Source organism: Brachyhypopomus gauderio, chromosome 9, assembly GCF_052324685.1.
Source record: "Brachyhypopomus gauderio isolate BG-103 chromosome 9, BGAUD_0.2, whole genome shotgun sequence".
NCBI lineage: Eukaryota > Metazoa > Chordata > Actinopteri > Gymnotiformes > Hypopomidae > Brachyhypopomus > Brachyhypopomus gauderio.
The window spans coordinates 4,418,515-4,428,220 of record NC_135219.1 but is presented as its reverse complement, the minus strand read 5'-3'; the positions used below and the strand labels follow the sequence as shown (position 1 = coordinate 4,428,220).

At 44.4% G+C, this 9,706-nt stretch overlaps 1 long non-coding RNA gene across 1 annotated transcript; it reads right to left on the bottom strand.

The window, feature by feature from the left end:
- Positions 1-714: 714 nt before the first annotated feature.
- On the bottom strand, positions 715-6,354 carry LOC143523342 (uncharacterized). The gene is made up of 3 exons (XR_013133312.1): positions 6,243-6,354; positions 3,853-3,927; positions 715-945 (listed from the first exon to the last, which is right to left on the bottom strand). It is a non-coding gene; the product is annotated as an uncharacterized LOC143523342 (long non-coding RNA).
- Positions 6,355-9,706: the final 3,352 nt, after the last annotated feature.

Sequence of the window (9,706 nt, the reverse complement as noted above, 5' to 3'; positions counted from 1 at the left end):
GGTGAGTGACAACTACGGAAATGAGAGATCGATCCGGAGAGGACGCGTTACGCAAGAGGTCAGCGCTCTTCTCGCACATCGTTTGTTACCATAGCGATGCTGCTGGACAGTTGTGCCGCGCTTTCCTTGGTGGTGTTGATAAACGCGGGAATAATTGCCAATTAAATTCTCAATGTTGTCCGACTTTTTTTGCAAGGAATAATTGCGACCGATATTTCCCTCATACATTTGTATTATTGTATACAACTCCTCTCAGATGACTCCTCTCGAGACCGGGAGGCCAAGATAAAACGGATCAATTACCGTCGTCGTGATAAATGTCACACATCACCTGCTTCTACCGTCTGATCGCTGAATTTTATTCGTTTCTTTCAGGTCTGTGGCTGTGACCGTTAGCTATCTCTCGTTAACTTGTTACAGTTTTATTCCATAGATATCACTAAAACACGATCTGCGTCCTACCATAACAGTTCAAAATTATAGTCACATTATCCTGTCACTCATTTGTCTGAATAACTCTTATTGTAGTCTTATGCTTATTTTTCTTATGCTTATTGTGATTTTCTTGTGGGAAAACAATATAAAATGTTTATTGATATTTTGTGCAGAAATTTCCAAAACAGGTTCCTCCAATGGATTCCAGCTGGATAATCTTTGGAAAGACTTTGAGAATAGAATGAAAAGGAAGAGGGAAAGATGGAGGGAACAATCACATCTAAAAAAAAGAGAGAGAGACAGGTCTGATGTGGCCAGTTTAGCCCTGTGCCACGGCGACAATCACCACGGCGATGACACCTGGGTAATGTCACTATGCTGTAAATGTCACAGTGTGTTGCTAGCGGAAACAGAGCGGTGGCGTCTCCATCGTTCCACTGTGCTGAACCATCCCAGAGATCCACTAACATTACCACCTTCATCGGGTCAGGCCAGTCAAAATGCTGCCACCTACAGGCACAAGTTGGGTAGTATATAAGAAATAGTTTTATGTTAAAAATAATATGTGATTTACCTCTCATTAGAAAGACATTAGAAAAACAATTGGTTTCTTTGTTTTGAACTCAAGCTACAGAGCTGATAAGGAAATCTACTGTATAAACAAAAATTAGTATCTTTCAACATGTTCTAACCCAGTCTGGTCTCTGGGTCACAGTTACTACTGCAGGGAGAGTCACAATTACTACTGCAGGGAGGGTCACCGTTAACACTGCAGGGAGAGTCACCATTACTACTGCAGGGAGGGTCACCACTACTACTGCACAGGGGTGGAAAGTAACTAATTACATTTACTCACATTGCTGTAATTGAGTACTTTTTATGAGTAATTTGTCATTTCTGAGTAGTTTTTGAAATATGTAATTTTTACTTTTACTTGAGTACATTTTGACCCAAGTAGTTTTACTTCACTACATTTGAACGCCCTCAGATTACTGAGTAAAAAAATATTGATGGTGAAAAATTAAATGCGGGCAGAAATTTAAACTTCTGAGTCCCAGAACTGAAGGCCAATTGCATGACCTTGCCTTGCACGCGCCCTTTCCATTGTCTCATAATCAGTTCGTAATCTGGTGCACTTTTTTCCCCAAAAGGATGAGATTGTTCTATCTTTAAATCTTCTATCTATCAGGTTCTGTGGGATCCTGTGGACATTTTATTGTGAAAAGTGGAATCCTGTGGGCACTGTATTTTGAATAGTTGGATCCTGTGAGCATTTTAAATAGTGGAATCCTGTGCCCATTTTGTTTTATTTTGAGATGTGGGATCCTGTGGTCATTTTATATTTTATTTTGAGTTGTGGCAACCTGTGGGCATTTTATTGTGAATAGTGGGATCCGGTGGGCACTGTATTTTGAATAGTTGGATCTTGTGAGCACTTACTTTTAAATTGTGGGATCCTATGAGCATTTTAAATTTTTGATGTGGGATCCTGTGGGCATTTTAGTTTGATTTATGGCATCTTGTGGGTCACCATTATTACTGCAGGGAGGGTCACCATTACTACTGCAGGGAGGGTCACCAGTACTACTGCACGGAGGGTCACCATTATTACTGCAGGGAGGGTCACCATTACTACTGCACGGAGGGTCACCATTACTACTGCACGGAGGGTCACCACTACTACTGCACGGAGGGTCACCACTACTACTGCACGGAGGGTCACCACTACTACTGCACGGAGGGTCACCACTACTACTGCACGGAGGGTCACCACTACTACTGCACGGAGGGTCACCACTACTACTGCAGGGAGGGTCACCATTACTACTGCAGGGAGGGTCACCATTACTACTGCAGGGAGGGTCACCATTACTACTGCAGGGAGGGTCACCACTACTACTGCAGGGAGGGTCACCATTACTACTGCACGGAGGGTCACCATTACTACTGCAGGGAGGGTCACCATTACTACTGCAGGGAGGGTCACCATTACTACTGCAGGGAGGGTCACCACTACTACTGCAGGGAGGGTCACCATTACTACTGCATCTGCAGCATTTGATCTGGTTTCATTTCTCTGCACTTCTCTCTGAAGAGCAAAACCTCACTGACTCATATCACACCTGCACCACCAGTCTAATAGAAGGGGATGGTCACTTTTCCATCCTTTCACAAATAAAAATAAAACACTCTGAAATTATTGTAGGCTGCATAAAAATTGGTCACATGCTACAGACGTGGGAGGCAGGTTGGGTTAATAAAAATGCTGGAGTATTGCTTTAAATTGAGTGGCAGAAAGCAGAATTTAAAAAAAGACATTGGTAAAGGTCAATAACTGCACTACCAGACTAAACGTCTGGGGACATGTACTGCTGCTACGGAGACATCGTTTAGGCAGAAGGGTCTGGTAAATAACAGCGCTCATCTGCACTGCTGTCCCCTGAGCCCAGGGACAGCTCACAGTGGTGGCTATGGGGAGATCGGCCTGCCAGTAATCGATCTGGGACCAGGATGGTGGATGCAGTGAGATATGACCTGGATCCTGACATAACAAGTCTAGAGCAGCTGCTTGCTGCTCAAGTTGGCCAGTACATGAGGAGAGTACACCTGAGGTAATTATACGTGAGGACAGTACATTTGAGGAGAGTACACCTGAGGTAATTATATGTGAGGACAGTACATCTGAGGAGAGTACACCTGAGGTAATTATACGTGAGGACAGTACATCTGAGGAGAGTACACCTGAGGTAATTATACGTGAGGACAGTACATTTGAGGAGAGTACACCTGAGGTAATTATACGTGAGGACAGTACATCTGAGGAGAGTACACCTGAGGTAATTATACGTGAGGACAGTACATCTGAGGAGAGTACACCTGAGGTAATTATACGTGAGGACAGTACATCTGAGGAGAGTACACCTGAGGTAATTATACGTGAGGACAGTACATCTGAGGAGAGTACACCTGAGGTAATTATACGTGAGGAGAGTACATCTGAGGAGAGTACACCTGAGGTAATTATACGTGAGGACAGTACATCTGAGGAGAGTATACCTGAGGTAATTATACGTGAGGCTAGTACATTCGAGGAGAGTACACCTGAGTTAAGTATACTTGAGACCAGTACATATGAGGAGAGTACACCTGAGGTAAGTATACTAGACGTACACAGTACACCTGTGATGATTGGTGACAAACTGCCAGCCATTGGTGGATTTGAGGCTGAATCATGAGATGAGCTGTGAGAACCACCACCACCACCACCACAGCCAATATCAGACATGGGGGGAGATGTTCTTAAGAACATCCACAGCTTTTATCTTTTCCAATAAACACAGTGCTAAAATCAGCTACGTTGCTCACAAATTTTTCCCCAAGGACACAGGTCTGACAAGAGTAATGAGTTATTCTTACCTCAGAGTGGTGTCGTGGTGGGATGCTGATCTGGGGTCAGCCAGACTATGTCTCTCCCAGTGGATACGTCCTTCACTGATGGAAAATAGATTAAAGAAACATGTTGTGCAGCAGGTGATTTGTTTGACGGTTTAATGAACAAGGACATTATCATCACTACAATCCAAGAAACTCTTGAGCACAATATTACTGATATGGCAAAAAACATCAAGGATCAGTGGCTGGACAGAGAGACTCTGGGGTGTTTGGCGTCATGAACTGTGGACGGCATCCATCTACCTCATTTGGCAGTCATAGACCGATATTGTGATTGTGATGAAGAATGAGATGAACTGTGCGATTTGAAACCCATCTATGGCTCCACAAATGACGGACTTGGCTAAGACCTCAGCAGGTCTAATGGATTTGGAAAGTGTTGCCATTGATATTTGAAAAAAAAAATTCTATGCAGTCGCCACTGATGGTAGAAAAGCAAAAGGGATTTGGCAGAAGAGCTGAAGTCAGAACAGGGTACCCTGCTCTTAAATCCCACTGCACACACCAGAAAACTCTCTGTGCAAAAATGTCAAATTTTGATCTTCACATCTGATGGCAATGCTGCTCTGCCTGGAGTCTCTGGCGATTCCAAGCACGTCTTGAGTAGATGTGCACACAGAGACGTCCCTCTTCACTCTGAGTGCTGGGAAGGTACCTGAGAGGTTTGTGAACCGAAGTGATGCAATCAAGACCTTTCTTGGAGAGAAGAACCAGCATTACCCGGAGCTGGAGGACGTCAGGTGGCTTGAGGAACGTATGTTTTTGACAGACGTTACATTACATGAATAAATCCAATGTCTGTATGCAGTGGGCTGCACAGATGGTCGTGGCGCCATTTGAGAAGTGGGAGTCATTCACGTCCAAACTTAAAGTTTATGTGGAGGATATAGAAAAGGAGGCAGGTTACTAGTTCATGCTCCTGGGAGATTTCCATTCATCATTCAGTCAGCACAGCTAACATTTTCAAGTACACAAGGGAACTTAAAGTCAGAGATTTCCAGAAAATTCCAAGATTTCCAGAGATCGGGACCAATTCTTTCTTTCTTATACAGACAGGCTTGATGGGAAACACGTGGGCTCGTCAGTTTTTGAGTGGATGGACGCTGATGATTTGAAATGCAACTTCTACACTTCCAGAGCTCAGCTGTGCACGGGGACAGTTGGCAAACTGTGCAGATCAATTGAAACATGCACAGAAATGCACAGCGCAGTCTCTTCTCCAGTGTTGGCCACCATTTCCTGAGTAATGTGGCAGTGTGAAGGAGCCCGCCTTGGGTCGGCATATCTGCAGGAGCAGATCTTCTCTCATGAGAGTTCCCTCCTCAGCCACTCTGGGTGTGAGCCCCCTGCAGGAAACACTCTGTGTATATGGGTGGCATGACACAGAGTGCTTCTTTGATTTTTTTTTGTTTTGTGTATTGAGTAAAATATCCAAAATAGGTTGCACTACATTAAATATACATGACTAAGTCAACTTGTGACCGTTTCCTCCAAACGTGCAGCCCAGAAACTACAGCTCACCACATTTTCTCCAGAAAATCCTGGAGTGCATGTGTACAAGGGACTTTCCCCCTACAATCACAAGAACTCGTATGGCTTAATGTGGAAAAACAAATGTCCCACACCTAATTAAATGCTCGGGATTGTACAGGCCCCACATTCTGTTCATATTTATTTATATTTTGGCCTCAACTTTTTTCTCTTAATAGTCAATTATCTCTCTCCGTAGTTTAATGAATGTGCGCCAAACAGTTTTAGACTGGAGGACATCTGTTCTTTAGGCGGGCTGTACACTCGCTCAGCACGTGCTGCTTCAGCTCCGTCATTGGCCCACAGGCGTGCGGGGCGCGAGGCGTCTTTCAGCTCAGCTGTACAGGACGCAAACGACTCGCTGTTTCTACACTAAACTCTCTCATCAGATTACACTACCCTCTTACACAGTAAGGGTGCTGGCAGTCCACATTATTCATCCATGCAATTGCACTACATGCTGGAGTTTGTAACAATTGATTAAAACGGTACTTTCACCTTCATTTTTAAGTGCTGGTGCAAACACTGTGGCTTCCAAAAACGTCTGTACATCCAATAAGAACTAATGTCAAGCAAAGTGTTCGACGAGGTATCTCAATTATATTCAATCAGCGTGGCGATTAGCACAGGTGTGGTCATTTTTACTGTGCCCATGGAAAAAGGCAGTCAAAACCATTTGCATAAAAATAACGCGTTTGTAACTTTCACCAAGTCGTGAGTTACATGGACACACCGAGTCGATGACATCTAAATCATGGCTGAGCAGCAAAATCGTGTATCTCCTCGGTCTATCTGTTGATAGTTTCCTTAACATCTAAACTTACTTTTCCTATTGCAAAAGAGCGGTATCCGGACATCCTGCTGATGGTAGTCACCTAGGTTCATGTGAACTCCTACAACTGCAGTGGTAAAGTTTGACATCGTGCTCACTCCAAACAAACCAAAAATGTAGAGGCATATAGAGCCTGTTACTTAGCTAAATGGATCCGTTTGGTATTTTTGATGAATTTGCATGTGTGGCCAATCTCATCCAATCCATGGCGGCGGAGGTTCTGGGTTCTGCGAAGGGGCGTTCCGTCGTGCATAACGTCATATGCAAATGAAGACAAAATGCGGAAGCACTTATATCATGTAAAATGCTAATGAGGTTACAATCGAGCTTTGTGCAGTCAACGTCGCATTAAATCTGACGGTATATTTTATGCATTTCTTTTATGTAGTCTATTTGTTTAGTGTCCTGTCGAGTTGAACAGATAATTGAATGTCACAAAAAAAATAGGCCTATAGTGCTTTATCAGTACAAGACAAACGAGCACAGGACTGATTTTTGTTTGTAAAACAATCTTTTTTGTTTCAAATATGAGTCAAAAATGTTGTCCATTATATAGTATATTTGTGTTAGTAGCTTAAACTATAATTAGGCAAACCATTGCTATCATTGTGTAATAAACATATGCAAGGATCATAACATGTAATTATGCAAACTAAGCACTAAACCTTAATTTTATTGGCCTATACTTATCACACAGCTGACTGACTCAGAGTTTGTCATCAAAATAAATGATAAGGGGCACACACACAGATGGGGAGAGAGAGAGAGAGATGAGCAGTACTCTTAGGGCCCTATAGGCCTACATTACATTTACATACACAATGGCTGTTGCTATGACAACACAGAAAACAAGTTGCCGTGGGAAAGAAGAAGGGGAGAAAGAGGAGGAGTGTGTGTGATAGAAGGAGAGAGACAAAAACATCTCATGCTCATCAGCCTTCAAGGGTTCATGAGAGGCTTTATGCTTTCTGATTGGCTGGTCCCCTTCATTGAAATTTGCATGTGTGAGGGGTTTCAGCACACCTGTGCAGTACCTAGCTAGTCAGTAGTGCACAGAAAGGTGTTAGCAGTCAGGGCAGCAGTCAAACTAGTGCCTTTGAAGACGGATCACCTTTTCCCCCAATAGTCCTGCAGTTAGGGGATTGGGTAAGCAGTTATGGTGGCAGATTACATTCAGAAGCATTTATTTGCACCAATTGTAGCTAGTTCCTTTGTTGGAGATACGTTAGGCTAAATCTGCTGGCCTGTAATGTCGGATGTTTGCGATGCATTTAACGGTAATAAGGATTAAAGTTATTATTCATAGTCTAGCTAGGTGGGTCACTTTGTCCAGTGTGGAAACAAATATACAGTATTCGTGATGCTTAGGATTTTTAAAGACATGTTTATTATGCTATAGGTCAGGGTTGCTAAAAAGTGGGTAAGACCTGTAGGAATTGCTGAAATTGATCCTGTGCAGCCTTCTCCAGTTTGTGATCAGTTAATCACGACATCCAGCTTTAATGACATCATCCACCAACCATGGCAGCGTCCGGGAACAGTGGAGCTTTGATTTTCCGTCTATAGACCTGATTACATTACGGAGCCCAGCTATTGGGTAGAGACCTACCTGGGATGTACAACCTCTCTGTGTGTGTCTGTGGCCATTTACTGGTAGTGTTGAGTAATCATAACTCGCCACACACCACCTTTCAGTGGTGCACTTGGACGCATCATCAGGGGGGTCACCCCGGGGTCACTGGGTGTTTCGCATCTTTCGGAACATCAGACACGGTCTCCCAGGCAACCCAGCTGGGAGCGATCCTTTCCCAGCTTGTGTCCAAGTAGCCTACACCCACGGATCACTCCCTCTGGTCCACAGCCCTATAGAGGCCTGTTCTGTCTCTGTTCCTCTTTTCCAAGTAGCCTACACCCATGGATCACTCCCTCTGGTCCACAGCCCTATAGAGGCCTGTTCTGTCTCTGTTCCTCTTGTCCAAGTAGCCTACACCCACGGATCACTCCCTCTGATCCATAGCCCTATAGAGGCCTGTTCTGTCTCTGTTACTCTTGTCCAAGTAGCCTACACCCACGGATCGCTCCCTCTGGTCCACAGCCCTATAGAGGCCTGTTCTGTCTCTGTTCCTCTTGTGTGCACCTGTGATGCCCAGGAGACTATAGACCTTACACAGAGACTGTGGGCCTCACAGAGAAGACTGTGGGCCTTACTCAGATGTTGAAGACCTCACACAGAGTCTGTAGATCTCACACAGATTATAGACCTTACACAGAGATTATAGGCCTTGCACAGAGATTATAGACCTCACACACATTATAGGCCATACACAGAGGCTGTAGACCTCACAGTCTTTTGACCTTAAACATGGACTGTAGACCTCACACAGAAGACTGTGGGCCTTACTCAGATATTATAGACTTTACTGAGATATTATAGACCCACACAGAGTCTGTAGATCTCACACAGATTATAGACCTTACATAGAGACTATAGGCCTTGCACAGAGAGGGGGGTGCAGTGATGTTCTCTATGGTCTACCTCTGTTCTGCCACCAGCATACACACAGATCCCACACAGTCCACACTCCAAACACAACCTGGTCCACCTCGTACCGTCTCTACGGGATCATCTACTCCTGGACAGCCAGACTACAGAGCAGTCTCTGTCTCCGGGTCTGTCAAACCACTGACCCGTTCCCCGCCTTCTACCTGAACCAACGCTGTAAACACAACACAGCAAACAGGAAACTGCTTCCACATGACACTTACCACATCTTACTGTCTCTTCAGTATCGATTTTGCTGGTTCCACTGGAATAACTGCACTTCACAAGTATGCACAAGTATACTCCTTAGATACATAATATAAACAGATTATATATAATCTGCAGCATGTTCATCTGTATGGCTTCTGGCCTTTCGGAAATGAGGTGTTTTGGGCGGCAGTAAAACACCAACTCTGCGCTTCGTGTTGCGATTTCCACGCATTCTTGTCGATGTGCTATCGGCTTCATAAACGGTGTGGGGTGTGGTGGTTAGGCTCAGCTCACCTAAACAACATCAAAACAACAGCAGGATGAGCCACGCTTAATGTGGACCAGTATAAGAACCTCAGTGTGCTGCATCGTGGGTAAATATTTCAGAGGATCTCCCATCTCTTCCCAGCTTGCATGTGACATGAGTAGGTAGACTCTTTCTGCAGAAGTTCTTGTTAAAACCATCTGTGCTAGGTCAAGCTCCCCCCCCCCCCCCCCAAAATTGTCACAGTCCAGCCTACACCTACACACACACACACACACACACACACACACACACACACACACTCCTTCACCCTCATTCAGCCAATCAAATGCCCTCAGCCCATCAATCACTAGTCCCGCCACCGATCACGACACTCAGCCACTTCACATTCATGATCTAATTTTTTCATTATCACATACATGCCCCTCATTCCAGCTCC